Raw genomic sequence first — 18,753 nt, forward strand, 5'->3', positions numbered from 1 at the left:
ATAAGTGCTCCTGTACTTCGGTTGCTCTAGTTTCAGTGACTGGGAATATTTTGCAGTGAATTAAGGTAGATTTATTAATTCGGATATCTGACAAAAGAAACATTTTTCGGTATTTGTTGCAAGTGTTATAGCACGCAAATTTCTTAAAATTCATTTCTCAGATTTTAATAATTTTGTTTGAAGGGGACGGGGACAAAATGTCTTCAATCAGATTTTTTGCAAGGGTGTTGTCTACCCTTCCTCTTGAACCTAAAATTTTGCATTTTCTGGTAGTAAGAATCGCAGGTGTAATAATATGCATGATATTCAAAATTCATTTCTCATTGATTGATTTTGATATTTTTGTTTGAGAGGGACGAGGACAAAATGTGTAGTCAGATTTTTTTCACTCTTATTTCCCTGTTACCAATGAAAAATTTTATCTGTTAATTAGTATAAAATTTCACCATAAATGAAATTTTAACCGGATTGCCTTAAAAAGTTTTTTTATTGGTGATTCATTATTGTTTTAAATTTAAAGCAATTCGTATCTGTTAGAAATACTTTAAAGGCTTTCATAATTACGCGTCGAAGGCGCCACCAGTATCTTGAAACGAAAGCGCGGTGGTACCGTAAGTTCGTAGGTCAGTTAGTAGAATGTACGCATAATCGTTAGGAGGTGGTTACGTAATATAATTACTGGCACGTTTTCGTCGCAATAATTAAATTGTGTTTTGATTAAATTACTTCCAAAACCGTGTTTTTAAGGATTATAACATCACTTATTACATGATATTCAATTCGCAATCACTTTTGTCGTATATTTTCATTCGGTAAGTCCTTTATCAATAATAATAAAAAGGATATTTTTAAAACTCAATGTATTTTACTCAAAATATACTGTAAAATAAATTTAAAATTTCAGTATTGGTTTAAAAATTTAACGTTTTACCTGTAATTTCATATATATTAATTACTTATTGCTGTGTTGCTTGTGATTTTCAACAAATGCATTTGCACTTTTATATTATTTGAACTCTTGCCGTATTAAATATTGATGAGTTTTTAGCATAAAGGGGTATTTAAATGATTCATCTAAAATGTTAATTTACAGGTTTTGAGGTTTATTTTGAATTTCTCAATTGTTAAAGAAGCGCTTATAAAATTGGAACATTTTTGACGCATATTGAAACTTTATTTTGAAATTTTTTATAAAAAGGCACACTTTCATTTCATTTATTATTAATTATACCACCAGGCAACAGATTTAAAGGATGGTTCCCTTCTAACAGTAATATTTATTTCCAGTGGATTTTTAAAAGTATAGTCATTACCACAAAATAAGATCTCATATTTTAAAATTATACGCAAACATATTTTAAAGTTTTATGGCTCTAAAAAGAGACTGTTTATGAAATACGTTCGCAAATAAGGGAAAGGTAGGAGTGCCGCTTAGCGTCACAAAATATAATATGGGGGAACGGGGATCTAAAAAGTTTATTTTAATTTTTTTCTTAACTTGACAGTTTTTTACTCATTAATCAAGGCACATTACCATTATACGCGACAGTTTTTAAATTTTTTAATAACGATAGAAACTCATTCTCAAGTACTTAAAAGTCTGTAAATAAGGGGTTGCAATGATTTTAATCTTTTTTTGTTTAACTTCGAAACCTATTTTCTTGAGAACCACTTCTCGTAGAGGAAAATTCATGTACTATAGAANAGTATATACATAATACATATAATATATGTAGTGCGCAAGTGTTGTAGGTTGTCGGGAAGCGGCGAATCCCAGGCCTCAGTGGTCGTCCAAGTCATCCAATGCCCATCCTCTCCTCAACTCGTCCGGGTCTCCTGGATGTCATGGAGTTGAACCTGCTCCAGTTGGTGTGGCTACCTTGCAGGACCCTTGTAGTTAGTCCGGCCAGAAATGCATCGCTCAGTCCCAAAGATGTTAAATCCCGATGCGATTGCTCGCACCAGACTCCGCGCCAAGAGATGGTACAGGTGGTGGTTCGGACGTGGCGACGATGGATTTGGAGGCAGGTTGCCACCTTATCCATGAGGTCGTGGTTGCCATGGTAGTAGGTCTTCTTTCTCCGATGTGAGTCGGAGAGGGAAGACGATCCAGACACGATTTGAACATCTAGAACCATCCCCTGTTCCCCTCGTTTGGCTATGATGTCGGGCTTGCGGCGTCCATCGGAAGTTGGAAAGACTCTCTCCCTCTCGACTGTCCATCCCTTCTCCACTAAGTGAGCCGATAGTGTGCCACATATGGCATCGTGGCGCTTGACTCTTCCACCATGTGTGCGCCAGCAATGTTGGATCACGTGGGCGGTGGTTTCAGTGGCATCGCACCCTGCACGGCATTTGGGCGGACCGTTGCGACGCTGCCCTCGTGATGTACGCATTGCTGAGGGAAGACCATTAATGCGCACATGGTGGTACTGGACGTAGTCCCTTCCAGGTATTCCGCGGGATCTATGGTAAACCCAGTTGGAAGACAGGGAACTACTGGCGGACTCTCGCAGTTCCCTGCCATCCACCGATGAGTGTAAAAGTTCGGCCCAGTATTTGCGGCGTTTTTCGGAAGTTGGATTGGCAGGTGGAATACCGAGCTTTCCCAGAATGCGGCGAGACGTGCGTAGTTTGTTGCGCAGTCGATGGGAATCCGCAGCAGCTCGGGCGGCTCCATACGGAGAATCCTTCAATCTTCCTAGGCGTTGTAGAATCAGAGAGGGGATGAGCGTTAAAAGGGAGGGAATCCCCAGGCCACCATCGCGGACGGCGGAGTGGAAGTAAGCCGTCGGGGTATCGTGTGGGAGTCGGAGCCATCTTCGGATGTAGTTGCGCACTTCGATGTCGAGGGCCTTCAACCTACCGGCTGATAAGTTGCCAAGGGTAAGTGCGTAGTATACCCTAGGCAAAAGGTAGGAGTGCAGCAACTGAAGTCTCTGCTGCGGTTTAAGGGGTGCCTTCGTAACCCGTTCCAGCACCTCCCTGATAGATACCTCGACGGTGGTCATCCCTCTGCTGTCGAAGTCCATTCCAAGGTATCCCCATCGGCTAAGGACCGTTTGAGCACGAAGTTGATCATCGCCCAGGCGGAACATCGGTTTCGTCAGGACCTTGATCCTCTTCGTTTTGCCATCCGGGACCATAGACAATGTGGAGCACTTGGACGGGCTGAGCTGTAACCCCATGCTAGATGTTGCCTTCTCCACGCTTGATATCGCGGCCCTGAGTCCCATCACGGATCCCGCGACGAGAACGAGGTCGTCAGCGAAGGCCAAACAGGAAATCTTTTGTCCTTCGAGGACGAACCCGACGTCAGTCGACAGGGATGCGATGACGTGATCCATGGCCAGGTTGAAGAGCAGTGGGGACAGGGGATCTCCCTGGCGAACTCCGCGACGAACCATTATTGGGGGAGACATCTTGCCGTTGAGAGCGAGAACGGTGGTTGCATTGGCGTAGAGGTCCCTGACGTATTTGACAAATCCGTCGGGTAGGCCAAGGGACACGACCATGGATATCAGCGCGTCATGACTTAGGGTGTCGAAGGCTTTGGCGACATCCAACGTAGCTATGTGGCATTCCCTAAGTCGGTTCCTGGCTGTCCAGAGGATGGAATCCAGGGCAGCCAGGTTCTCCGCCGTGCCATCGGCGGAGATGAATGCGCGCTGACGGATGTTGGTCAATGCAGCCTTCCTCAATCGCTCGGCCAGGATGCGGTGAAGGTGTCTTACCGCTACCGACGAGATGGATATAGGTCGGTAGTCTCCGGGTGAGGCTGGAGCTTCATCCTTGGGGATAAAAATGGTTCTTGTCTGCAGGAGCTCATCAGGGAAACCCCCTAGTAGCAGGATGACGTTGAATAGCAGCGCTCGGAGAGCTCCGGGTACTGCTCTCCACTGCCGGGGAGTCACTCCATCAGGCCCTGGTGCCGATTTCAATGGGATGGATAGAGTGGCGACCTCTTCGGTGGAGATCGGTTCCCAGATGTTCTCTAAGTTGGCGTCGGGAGATGTTGTAGGTGGAATTGGGAAATCCTTGGAGGGGTGCTCCAGGATGGGCCTCCAATGGTCCTGTAGTTCCTCCATGGTATGGAGGATGGCCCTCTTTCCCTCCAATATCTCCTGGACGGCACGTCGGCGGTCTTTGCTCCATAGGGTCTGAACTCGAGCGTACTCCCTTCGGCGTTGTTTTTTCTTAGACGGCCCAATACCATCTCCGCGTCGTTTCCTCGTGGCCGATTCGGGGGGGTGGCGTCGAAACTGGGTCTCCCTGGGAGGCGTGGGTGGGAAGACTTCCCGAAACCAGCTGTTGATGTCGGGTTTTACGTTTGCGCCCTGTAGTGCCCTTCTAGCGATGGACACCAGGCGCACGGACTTGTAAGTGTCCGTCCCATATGCCTCCTCCATTAGAGAGGCAATGACTGTCTTCAGGCGGTCCTCTGATGGTCGAGGCTGTGGCGGCTGGGGTGCACCGACCTGGGGAGCCTTCGGGACGTCTTGCTCGTCCGAGGATGAACCAGTGGGGGTCGTTGTGGGCGCGGCCTCAGCGAGCGCCGCTTGGACGAGGGTCTTGTAGTCGGCCCTCCGACGAACTCCCTTGATGGCCTCTTGTGTTCTTCCTGGGACGAGGGATAGAAGGTGTTCATTTATGAAGCGGACGTCCTTGGTGATGGCATCGGCTTCCAACCGTGCCATTAATCGAAGCTCCTCGTCTTTCCACCTCACTTTCTTCTCGGGGACAGCAATTTCGGCGTTGACCTCCTCTGGGTGTTTAGCTCGGCGATGGACTCCGAGGCCTCTTACGGTTGCGAAGGAGCGATGGCAATCCGGACAAACAGCACCACCAGTGTTCTGCGGTAGCGGAGCGGCAGCGGCAGAGCGGGAAGACGGACCGGCTGCGGGTGACGAGGACGGCTGGTTTGTTTCAGCAGGACCGCCGGGCTGAGGCACACGACGGGGACTGCTTCTATTCTTCTTTGTCTTTGTACCTGCTTGAAACGAGCCTGGGGAGCTGGCAACACCCCAGGCCATAAAACCCCCTGCCGTTCTTGCGAACTCCCTCCCGTAGGCGGTCAGGGGTACGTGGTGGGGCTGCCACCTTTATGGGAGTTCGCGTGGGTGCGATCCGCCACGTTTGGCCCACAGGTAAACCTGTGGTTACCAGCGTCGCCACCGAGGAGGCACGTGGTCGGTCTTGAGCATGGGTCATTGAAGGGTAAACTTCTCACCAAACCCCTGGTGCAATTAAGACACCTTGAACCCGCGAAATGCCACGGCGCCGAAGCGCCGTGACACTCCACGGGCGGAGCAACGGACTCACCCCTTGGGGTCTCCCCCTCGGGAACACTCCTGCATTGCAGTGAGAGCCGAGTTGGTCCCAAGAGAGTCATAGTTACTCCCGCCGTTTACCCGCGCTTGCTTGAATTTCTTCACGTTGACATTCAGAGCACTGGGCAGAAATCACATTGCGTCAACACCCGCTGGGGCCATCGCAATGCTTTGTTTTAATTAGACAGTCGGATTCTCCTAGTCCGTGCCAGTTCTGAGTTGACCGTTAAATGGCGGCCGAAGAGGACAGCCGGCCGCGACGCGAGCCGCAAACCGACGCCTCGCAGCAAGGAAGTTCCGCGGGAGGCCAAGGCACGGGACCGAGCTCGGATCCGACACGGGCACGAAGCCCGCGCCATCACCTCGCCCAGGCCCGGCACGTCAGCCAGGACCCGCTTCCCGACCAAGCCCGACACGCCCCGATCCTCAGAGCCAATCCTTATCCCGAAGTTACGGATCCAATTTGCCGACTTCCCTTACCTACATTATTCTATCGACTAGAGGCTCTTAACCTTGGAGACCGGCTGCGGATATGGGTACGATCCGGCGCGACACCCGCACGTGGCCCTCTCCCGGATTTTCAAGGTCCGAGGGGAAGATCCGGACACCGCCGCAACTGCGGTGCTCTTCGCGTTCCAAACCATATCTCCCTGCTAGAGGATTCCATGGAACTCGAACGCTCATGCAGAAAAGAAAACTCTTCCCGGATCTCCCGACGGCGTCTCCGGGTCCTTTTGGGTTACCCCGACGAACTCTCATGCGAGGGCCCGACTTGTTAACGGTTCCGCTGCCGGGTTCCGGAATAGGAACCGGATTCCCTTTCGCCCGTCGGACGTGAACGGACTGCTTATCATGGTTCAATAAACACGCCACATCGACATCGGCTTTCGCCTAGGGCTTAGGATCGACTGACTCGTGTGCAACGGCTGTTCACACGAAACCCTTCTCCACGTCAGTCCTCCAGGGCCTCGCTGGAGTATTTGCTACTACCACCAAGATCTGCGCCGACGGCAGCTCCAGACGGGCCCACGCCCAATCCTTCTGCGCTCACCGCCGCGACCCTCCTACTCGTCAGAGCTTCGTGACGCGACCGCTAGGGCCGCGCCGCTCCTGCCGCTGACGGCAGAGTATAAGCACGACGCTACAGCGCCATCCATTTTCAGGGCTAGTAACTTCGGCAGGTGAGTTGTTACACACTCCTTGGCGGATTCCGACTTCCATGGCCACCGTCCTGCTGTCTTAAGTTACCAGTTCGCATCGAGCAGCCGTAGCAGTCGGACGTGTGATGAGCGAACAGCGCAGTGACACGCCCACCGGGGCAACCAATCGGCGTCATTCGGTTTCGAGCAACGCGAGTGAGTGTGTGGTAAATATTACAACGATGGATTTCTCGCAAGAACCGACGAAGCGGAAAAACGTCAGTTCCTGGTCTGATGAAATCGAGAAGGAAATTGCGTGCGACACGAAAAAGAAACGTCGCGATAGCGGGGAAACTACTAGGATTAGGGGAAACTTGCCGGAAGACAATTTGAGCGCGGACGCGAGGCGGTTTTATAAAATTGTGAATATGTTGGTTCCGATGAAGGCGGAAACAATTAAAGTAGCGGACCGGAAGGTTATTCGAGAGTCAGCGGATTCTTTAATGGAAAGTCTGGTGCAGATGACAGGCGTAATAAAAGAATTACGCTCCACAATCGCGAGGAAAGACAGGGAAATTGAGGAGGCCAAGCAGTCACAAAAAACTGTAAGTACGAGTCAATTTACTTCATATGCGGATAGACTAAAAGTAGGAAAAAATGTAGTTAATACTGTTAGGGTTACAGAGAATTCTTTTCCGGTCAGAATCGAATCGAAAGTTGCAGGGAAAAGTGCCGATTTTGTAAAGAAAATCGTTATGCGCACAGTCGATCCAATAAAAAACAATATTGCGGTCAAGAATGTTAGGGCTACTAAATCGGGCGATTTAGTTGTAGATTGCGCGCGAAGAGAGGACGCGGAAAAAATTAAAATGTCCTTGTCGGTTAAGGCTAAAGATGATGTTGCGGTTAAAGACATAAAAAAACGGTGGCCGCGTGTTAGGATAGATAGAGTTAGTAAGGAATTAAATGCTAAAGATATTCACGAGACTATATTAGGGCATAACGACTTCATAGACGACTATTTTGGAAACGACATTAACAAATTTAAATCTGAGTTTAAACAGCTAGCGGTTTTCGAAACAAGAGGAAATAAGGAAACATACAGTGCGGTTTTCGAGGTTAGTCCTAAACTTAGGCAAAAAATGTTAGACAGGCCAATTTATTTAAATTGGCAACGCGTTTGGGTCAGGGATCATTTTTCAATGTTGCAGTGCTTTCAGTGCTACGACTTCGGCCATCTTTCAAAAAATTGCAAGGTAAAAGAACAGATTTGCGGTAAATGCGGCGGAAAACACAATTTCCGAGAATGTAAATCAAAAACGGTTTCCTGTGTAGTTTGTGTTAGGTCCAATAAGGACAAAAAACATGCGCCCGTTAATACTGAGCACGACGCCAAAAGCCAGTCTTGCCCAACTATGAACAGGATTAAGAATTCAATCCTTTCTAACATAGATTTTTATGGATCCTAAATCCATAAAAAGTAACCCCGACGCGGATTTGGTATTAAATTTCGGACAAATTAATTTAGGCAAGGGCAAGGCGGCTACAAGCAATCTTTTGAAAATTATTTCAGATAAAAAGTTAGATATTTGTTTTGTGCAGGAACCGACGGTCAACAAATCTAAAATTACAGGTTTTTCTAAAAATAATTTTATCATTTCGAAACAATGTAATATTCCTAAAAGTGCCATTATTGTTAATAATTTGAACATTAATAATCTATTTCTAGAGAACATTTCAACAGATTATATTGTCATTAGTGAAATTACCTATTTTTCCAAATCGCTTATTCTCGTAAATGTCTATTTACCACCCGCTGGCACTAATGTCGACGAAAACCTCATTTTCGAACGACTTCGAGAAATTGCTCATCAAATAGGTAATTTAAAACCAATTATCTTCGCGGGTGATTTTAATGCTAAACATTACGTATGGGGCAGTCCGATTAACGATAATAGGGGTGATAAACTTTTTGAATTTTTTGAACAAAATAATTTAATTGTTTTAAATAATAATACTGAACCAACTTTTGTCGGACATCGCGGTATTAGTTTTGTTGATTTAACAGTAGTAAATTTTGAGGCACTTAAACTAATTAAAAATTGGCAACTTGTTGACGAAGAAACACTCTCCGATCACAAGTTAATTTTTTGGCAAATACATTTTAACAATAGCGAGATAGATTTTGTCGACCGTAGGTTTTGTAATAAAAAAGCAGATTGGGACGTTTTTTCTGAAAAATTTAGGGATAGCATAGGAAACATAGTACTATTAGACGAAAATAATGTTTCAGATCGCGCTAGTTTTTTAAATGACTGCATTGTAGAAGCTTGCGAGGCGTCAATGCCGCCTACAAAATCTTTTAGAAATAGTGTACCGTGGTGGACAAAACAGCTGACTGAAAAAAGATCAGAAACGCGTAGACTTCGTCGATCATTTCAACGCGAAAAAAACGACGCCATTAGAAACAATAAAAGAGCCGTATATAATCGTGCATTTCGGGAATATAAAGAACTATTAACTAAAACAAGGGGCGATAAATTTAAAGAATTTTGCACGCGCAATTCAGAAAAGGATCCTTGGGGAACGGCCTACAAAGTCATTCGCGGTAAAAAAACTAACAAAGTAAGTTTCCAAAATCTAAAACTTCCCGACGGTACTTTCACTAAAGACACTAAAGATACGGCCGATTTTATTCTACATTCTTTCTTTCCGTCGGACGACCCTATTTCAGATAATCAAAATCACGCGCGAGTTCGCACGGCCGCGAACAATGCAATCGAGTTTGATGGGTTTTTTAAGAATATCACCTACGCGGAAATAGAGCGCGCCGTCGGCAGGATGAATCCGCGTAAAGCGCCGGGACTCGACGGAATCACTTCCGACGCAGCCCTGGCAGCTTTTAAAGTTGCGCCGGATGTTTTTATTAACATTTTTAATAGTTGTTTTTATTTAGGCGTTTTTCCAGCCTGCTGGAAAAAACAATCGGTAAAAATTATACCAAAACCGGGTAAGCGAAATTTCGACGACGTAAAAAGCTTCCGTCCCATCAGCTTGTTGCCGATCGTTGGCAAAATTTTAGATAGAATTTTTACTACTCGATTGCAGTTTGAAATTAATAAAAACGGAGGACTTAATATCAATCAATTTGGTTTTGTTTCTGGCAGGTCCACCACGGACGCTGTTAATGCAGTCATCGACAATATTAAAAACTCACGTAGGAATGATAACTACGTCGCTGCTATTGCATTAGATATTTCCGGAGCTTTTGACAACGCTTGGTGGCCAAGAATTATTTTCGAATTGCGCAAACGTAACATTTCCGGAAATTTAATCAAATTAGTTCAAAATTATTTTAGCGACAGAACCGCTGTTGTTACCATTTCCGGAACAGCGGTAACTAAAAAAGTTGAAAGGGGTTGTCCGCAGGGGTCGTGCTCCGGCCCGCTCCTGTGGAATGTTTTATATGATACAATTTTTAATATCGCATTACCNACTTCGCATCGAGCTCTCGTAGCGTCAAGATGTGCGACAACGCGCTCCCCTCTACATCTTTAACCGATAGGCGTGATTCGATCAGCAGTTGTGTTAGTAACAACGACGGCACCTTTAGCTATCCAATGGAATATTCTGATACTTCGAAACGTAAAAACACGGACTTAGACTACGAAAGTGAAGTGGAAAGTGCCTGTGAAACTCCCAGAAAAATAAAGAAAGTTATTTCTATTCGTGGGAAAGGTGTGTTAATTACGCCGGAAGATGAAATGTGTGTAGAAGTTCAACGGTGCTACGAAACAATACGGAAATTCGTTCCTTGCAAGGCAGACACAATTAAGGTTACCGAAAGAAAGGCAATACGTGAAGCATTAGACAAAATGAAAATGGAAATTTTTAAAATAGCGGGAGTAATGAAGGAACTCAGACACGAGCTGGCGAAAAAGGATGCAGAAATCAAAATAATGGGAAAGAAATCCGAGCAACCAACGGTGAGTACTCCTTTTATTAATAACGGTGGTTATGTATCATTTGCGGATAAAGCTAAAATAAATAAATCAAGTTTTGTCAAAAATGCTCGAGAGCCAACTTTCGCCATTAGTATTGAAAATAAAGGGAAAACAGCACAGGAAACAAAAACAATAATACAAAATTGCGTTGATCCCGTGAAAGCGAACATAGGTATTAACAAAATTAGGCAAACAAAAACCGGGGCAGTTATCGTAGAGTGTGCGAAAAAAGACGACGTTAATAAATTAAAAAATACCTTAATTGTTTCGGCGGGCAATGAAGTCACGGTGAAAGAATTAAAGAAAAACTTTCCTAGAATAGCAATAGATAGGGTCGAGGACGAGTACACAGCAGAAGAACTAATAAAAACAATTTACGAAAGAAACGATTATGCGAGAAATTTCAGTGAAAATCTAGAAGAATTCAAAAATAACATTAGGGAAAGGACTAGGCTTGGCGGCAAAAAGAACGGCCGGAAACCACTGACTATAGTTTTTGAAGTTAATCCAAAATTACGGGAAATTATGCTAGGGCAGGCTATTAAGCTAAAATGGCAACGCGTTTATGCCAGAGACTACTTAGGTTTAACTCAATGCTTTCAATGTTATGGGTATGGGCATACCAGTAAATATTGCAAAGAAAAATTCCAATTATGCGGAAAATGCGGCGATAAACATAAGTACCAGGAATGTAGGGCAACAAAACCGTGCTGTATAGTTTGCAAACGCGCCAATGAGGAAAAAACTAGACCAGTAGTTTCCACGGATCACGACGCAAAGAGTAACTCTTGCCCAACTATGCTTAGGATAAAAAATTCAATTCTAAATAGCATCGATTTTTATGGATACTAAACCTAAAAATCAAAATAATAACGCGGTCTCATTTTTAAATTTTGGACAAATTAACTTAGGCAAGGGCAAGGCGGCAACAAATAACATGTTAGAAATCATATCACGGGAAAAATTAGATGTATGTTTAATACAAGAACCGACGGTAAATAGGTTAAAAGCAGTAGGTTTTTCAGCTAGGAATCTTGTAATTTACAAACCGAGCAAAAATTTAAAAACGGCTATCGTCATAAACAATTCAGAAATTACGTGTTTATTTTTAGAAAATATTTCAAACGACAATTTTACAATAGCACAAATAACTTTTAGAGACATAAACATGTACTTGGTGTCTGTTTACATACCACCCCCTGGCGCGAGCGTAGACGAAAACAAGTTTATAACCAGTTTAGAAACAATAATTAGGCAGCTCGAACAAACAACACCAGTTGTTATTGCAGGAGATTTTAACGCTAAATGTAATGTATGGGGTAGTCCAATAGATGATAACAGAGGTTTAAATTATTTAGAATTCTTCGAAAACAATAACTTAACCATTTTGAACAACAACTCAGATCCAACTTTCGTAGGACATCGGGGAACTAGCTTTATTGATATCACAGTTTCGAATTTCGCAGCATATAGAAATATTCAAAATTGGCAGGTTTTAGACGAGGAAACTTTATCAGACCATAAATTAATAACATGGCAGTTTAGAATAGGCAACGACGACACATTAGAAATAGCATACCGTCGGTTCTGTTATAAAAAGGCAGATTGGGACAAATTCAAAGAAAACTTCATAACGGATGTTGCGAACCTGAACCTTTTAACAGAATTAGGAGTAACAGATAGGGCACAAAGGTTGAACAATGCAATAGTTAGGGCCTGTGAAGCTTCGATGTCGATCAAACGAGACTTTAAGAAAAGTGTGCCGTGGTGGACCCGCGAACTTACGGAAATTAGATCCGAAACCAGACGACTTAGGCGGAAATTTCAACGCGCAAGAACAGACAATAGGGAACAATATAGACAGGAATACAATACAAAAAACAGGGAATACAAAAGTCTGATAATTAAAACACGGGAAGACAAATTTCGCGAATTCTGCACAAGGAACTCGGAAAGAGATCCTTGGGGCACAGCATACCGGGTCCTAACCGGAAAGAATTCTAAACGGGTTACATTTCAAAATCTAAAGAAACCTGACGGCAGTTATACGGGAGAAATAAAAGAAACGGCTACATATATTCTGAATTCCTTTTTTCCGCGGGACGACAAAGACGATGAAACCGATCATCACGTTAACATTCGAAATAGTATAAAAAGCGAATATGCAAGAACCGATAACGTTAGGGAAATTACCTTCTTCGAAATTGAAAGGGCACTTAGCAGGATGAATCCGCGCAAGGCACCAGGGTACGACGGCATAAACTCAGAAGCAGCCCTGATAGCGCTCCACGCAGCCCCGGAGTATTTCATATCAATATTTAACGATTGCTTCAGAAGCGGCATTTTTCCAGATTGCTGGAAGAAACAATCCGTTGTGATTATTCCCAAACCCGGCAAAGACAAATACAACGACATTAAAAGCTTTAGGCCAATTAGTTTACTTCCGGTAATAGGTAAAGCGTTAGACAGAATAATTACAACTCGCTTACAGTACGAATTAAATATACACGGCGGGCTTAACGACAACCAATTCGGATTTACAGCAGGAAGGTCCACCACAGACGCAATCAAAACCGTCGTTAGTAGTATAAAAAGCGGACGCGAAAAAGGGAACTACGTCGCAGCTGTAGCATTAGATATATCAGGGGCATTCGATAATGCATGGTGGCCGCGTATACTATTTGAATTACGGAAACGCCAAATTTCGGGCCAACTAGTTAGGTTAATAGAAGACTATTTCCGCAATCGGCAAGCGCAAATACCTTTATCGGGAACGGTAGTAAAAATAAACGTAGAAAAAGGATGTCCACAAGGCTCGTGCTCTGGCCCTTTATTTTGGAACATATTATACAATTCTATATTCGAAGTAAAATTACCAACCGGGGCAAAAATAATCGCTTACGCGGACGACACGTTGCTATTAGTTGAGGCGGCCCAGTACAAAACATTAAAAAACACGGTCAATAACGCGCTCGCAGCTTTGGTAGCATGGGCCCACGAAGTAAAGTTAAAATTCAACGAGAGCAAAACAGAAGCAGTTTTCTTCGGCAAGAAAATAAATCAGGAAAGACCAACTTTCAGATTCAACGGTCATTTCATTCGATGCGCGGAATACATTAAATACTTAGGAGTCTTTATAGATGAAAAATTATCTTGGAAAATACACATTCGGGAAGCGGCCAAGAAAGGGAAAGAAATCTCCCACAAAATTTTACCAGCGGCACGACTAACGTGGGGTTTTAGGGGCGCGACACTCGTGAAAGTTTACGAAGGAGCAGTTCAACCGGCCATGCTATACGCGGCATCAATCTGGGCGGCAGGAAGTAAAGTTAGGGAAAATAGGATGCTACTAAGCGCACAACGAATCTTATGTGTAAAGGCAGCTGCGGCATATCGTACGGTTTCCACCGACGCGGCATTAGTCATTAGCAGAGTACTGCCGGTTGATATCTTGTTGCAGGAAATACGCAGGCTCGATAACANGGCAAGGCGGCAACAAATAACATGTTAGAAATCATATCACGGGAAAAATTAGATGTATGTTTAATACAAGAACCGACGGTAAATAGGTTAAAAGCAGTAGGTTTTTCAGCTAGGAATCTTGTAATTTACAAACCGAGCAAAAATTTAAAAACGGCTATCGTCATAAACAATTCAGAAATTACGTGTTTATTTTTAGAAAATATTTCAAACGACAATTTTACAATAGCACAAATAACTTTTAGAGACATAAACATGTACTTGGTGTCTGTTTACATACCACCCCCTGGCGCGAGCGTAGACGAAAACAAGTTTATAACCAGTTTAGAAACAATAATTAGGCAGCTCGAACAAACAACACCAGTTGTTATTGCAGGAGATTTTAACGCTAAATGTAATGTATGGGGTAGTCCAATAGATGATAACAGAGGTTTAAATTATTTAGAATTCTTCGAAAACAATAACTTAACCATTTTGAACAACAACTCAGATCCAACTTTCGTAGGACATCGGGGAACTAGCTTTATTGATATCACAGTTTCGAATTTCGCAGCATATAGAAATATTCAAAATTGGCAGGTTTTAGACGAGGAAACTTTATCAGACCATAAATTAATAACATGGCAGTTTAGAATAGGCAACGACGACACATTAGAAATAGCATACCGTCGGTTCTGTTATAAAAAGGCAGATTGGGACAAATTCAAAGAAAACTTCATAACGGATGTTGCGAACCTGAACCTTTTAACAGAATTAGGAGTAACAGATAGGGCACAAAGGTTGAACAATGCAATAGTTAGGGCCTGTGAAGCTTCGATGTCGATCAAACGAGACTTTAAGAAAAGTGTGCCGTGGTGGACCCGCGAACTTACGGAAATTAGATCCGAAACCAGACGACTTAGGCGGAAATTTCAACGCGCAAGAACAGACAATAGGGAACAATATAGACAGGAATACAATACAAAAAACAGGGAATACAAAAGTCTGATAATTAAAACACGGGAAGACAAATTTCGCGAATTCTGCACAAGGAACTCGGAAAGAGATCCTTGGGGCACAGCATACCGGGTCCTAACCGGAAAGAATTCTAAACGGGTTACATTTCAAAATCTAAAGAAACCTGACGGCAGTTATACGGGAGAAATAAAAGAAACGGCTACATATATTCTGAATTCCTTTTTTCCGCGGGACGACAAAGACGATGAAACCGATCATCACGTTAACATTCGAAATAGTATAAAAAGCGAATATGCAAGAACCGATAACGTTAGGGAAATTACCTTCTTCGAAATTGAAAGGGCACTTAGCAGGATGAATCCGCGCAAGGCACCAGGGTACGACGGCATAAACTCAGAAGCAGCCCTGATAGCGCTCCACGCAGCCCCGGAGTATTTCATATCAATATTTAACGATTGCTTCAGAAGCGGCATTTTTCCAGATTGCTGGAAGAAACAATCCGTTGTGATTATTCCCAAACCCGGCAAAGACAAATACAACGACATTAAAAGCTTTAGGCCAATTAGTTTACTTCCGGTAATAGGTAAAGCGTTAGACAGAATAATTACAACTCGCTTACAGTACGAATTAAATATACACGGCGGGCTTAACGACAACCAATTCGGATTTACAGCAGGAAGGTCCACCACAGACGCAATCAAAACCGTCGTTAGTAGTATAAAAAGCGGACGCGAAAAAGGGAACTACGTCGCAGCTGTAGCATTAGATATATCAGGGGCATTCGATAATGCATGGTGGCCGCGTATACTATTTGAATTACGGAAACGCCAAATTTCGGGCCAACTAGTTAGGTTAATAGAAGACTATTTCCGCAATCGGCAAGCGCAAATACCTTTATCGGGAACGGTAGTAAAAATAAACGTAGAAAAAGGATGTCCACAAGGCTCGTGCTCTGGCCCTTTATTTTGGAACATATTATACAATTCTATATTCGAAGTAAAATTACCAACCGGGGCAAAAATAATCGCTTACGCGGACGACACGTTGCTATTAGTTGAGGCGGCCCAGTACAAAACATTAAAAAACACGGTCAATAACGCGCTCGCAGCTTTGGTAGCATGGGCCCACGAAGTAAAGTTAAAATTCAACGAGAGCAAAACAGAAGCAGTTTTCTTCGGCAAGAAAATAAATCAGGAAAGACCAACTTTCAGATTCAACGGTCATTTCATTCGATGCGCGGAATACATTAAATACTTAGGAGTCTTTATAGATGAAAAATTATCTTGGAAAATACACATTCGGGAAGCGGCCAAGAAAGGGAAAGAAATCTCCCACAAAATTTTACCAGCGGCACGACTAACGTGGGGTTTTAGGGGCGCGACACTCGTGAAAGTTTACGAAGGAGCAGTTCAACCGGCCATGCTATACGCGGCATCAATCTGGGCGGCAGGAAGTAAAGTTAGGGAAAATAGGATGCTACTAAGCGCACAACGAATCTTATGTGTAAAGGCAGCTGCGGCATATCGTACGGTTTCCACCGACGCGGCATTAGTCATTAGCAGAGTACTGCCGGTTGATATCTTGTTGCAGGAAATACGCAGGCTCGATAACAAACAACGCTGGGACCATAGAGCACTGGAGAGCAGGGCAGTCCTGGACACCAACGTACATCCGGCAGACGTCCGGAACTTTCATTTCAGCAGGGGCAACGAGGATCAACACGACACCATCTGCTATACGGACGGATCCAGATTAGAAGACGGACAATCAGGCGCCGCATTCATCATCATGCATAACGGGACGGAAATACATCGCGAACGTTTTAGGTTAGGATTATGGAGTACAATTTTTCAGTGCGAATTACTCGCAATACGGGAAGCGGTTCGATATATTCGGGAACACAATTACGCGATTACCAGATGCTCCATCGCAACAGACAGCTTATCGGCCCTTAAGGCATTACAATCCATGGTTCGACCAACACAATTGCAATTCGAGACGTGGAAGCTAGCAACATCACTCGCGCGCGACATCGATCTAAAATTTCATTGGATTAGGTCACACTCGGGCATCAAAGGCAACGAAATCGCGGACGAATTAGCTAAAAGCGCAGCTACGGACGTAAACGTACCGATAATTTTCGACGATATACCACGGGCGTATTTGAAAAAGCAACAGCGCGAACAATCATTTAGGGAATGGAAACAACGCTGGAACAACGCAACAACCGGAAGATTAACCGCGAACTTTTTACCGGAACCCAACTTCGATACGGCAATAACAGGTAAATTCGATTTCTACACGGTGCAATTGATGACGGGTCACGGATCGTTTCAATCGTATTTAAAGCGAATAGGGAAAGTTGAAAACGACACTTGCGATTGCGGAGCGCAGGACACCGCCGAACATGTTATTTTCAGCTGCCCTTTGGAGGAACAGCACCGGGCAATCGCGGAACGGGAACTTTTGCAGCACGGATTACGGTTTCCGAGAACAATGGCGGACATTAGGGAAATGCGAAACGAAAAAGCATGGTGGAACGTACTACGTAAATTCGCGGCAAGCATTCAGAAGCTTCGAGTAACAGAGTAGGTAGGCAATAGGAAACCTGAACCTGGACTGGTAACAAACAGTACAACAAGAACATTCTCGCGATCGGACAGGAAAAGTTAGGTAGGACAGATCCGATGAGGCCGGACTACTCGACGTCGGGACAGTGAAGCATACGTCATCAGCAGTAATTACGTCTTCAACACTGAACACCGATAGAAGGCTCGAAACTGCCGGCGGCGGCAATGAACGCGCCGACGTCGGGAAAACCGTAACCCACGGGTCTCGAAACGAAAATTAGGCGGGTACTAGCGAAACAGGGACTCTCAGACTAAACGCGGGTGATCAGTATCACCAGGTTAGTGTAAGGACCTAGGTCAGGAGTATTGCAGAGGCAGCCTCGTCTTAACCACGCGAATTTTTCAGAATGCATCATAATCACTCGTTTCTTGGGATCATTTGCGGTTCTTAATTTGTGCGGCGAGTTGTGGCGTCCGGAGGGCCCGGGAAGCTTCTTGGCGTTCGCAAACGTTACACAAACACCGCCTATGATCAGACGTGGCTCCTCTCAATATTTGCCTGGCCTTAGACCGATCCCGGGGTCTTGCGCAGGTCAGATCGGTACTTTTTGGCACAACGTCAAATTCTTGCTGAGAGCAAATTAGTTATTGCGAACCTTTAAACAACAGCGGCATATCAGTTCAGGAAATACAGATAAATGTTCAACCTCATAGGAATTTAGTCCAAAACAACACGCGCGCTTCTACCTTCAGAAATCGAGACAAATACGCGTTAATATGTAAATAAATCCCTGTAAATAAAAAACAAGCAACTTTGCGGCTGCAACCTGTACATACCATTTATAAGTTCGACAACGAGCAATCAGAATATGTAAATAACCTTAGATAAGTATTGACGCATTACAACTGTAAGCAGAAGTAAGGAACACTAGTAAGTAAGTCGAGCAGGATAATCATAGAAGTATTGTTATATTTAGCTTTGCGGATAGTACTCACAGGAAACGGTTAGGCTACTAATCTAGCTAACGGGAATTATAAAGTTGGAGCCTACACGCATAGATTTTACGGAATGTAAAATTAAGATAGACTAGAAATGTGGAGCGTTAGACGCCTAGGGCGTGAGGCACCGTTAGGTTAAGCAACATACGCAATAAGATATAATTAAGGATCAAATATTTAAGGCATTAGAATGTATCGAGTTAGGAGGGCGCTGTAGTACCCCAGGGTGGAGCAGCGTACCCGATTTGTAACCCTATATGTAAATCTTTCTTCT

The sequence above is a fragment of the Agrilus planipennis genome, unplaced genomic scaffold (assembly GCF_000699045.2).
Source record: "Agrilus planipennis isolate EAB-ADULT unplaced genomic scaffold, Apla_2.0 scaffold45, whole genome shotgun sequence".
NCBI classification, from domain to species: Eukaryota; Metazoa; Arthropoda; class Insecta; order Coleoptera; family Buprestidae; genus Agrilus; species Agrilus planipennis.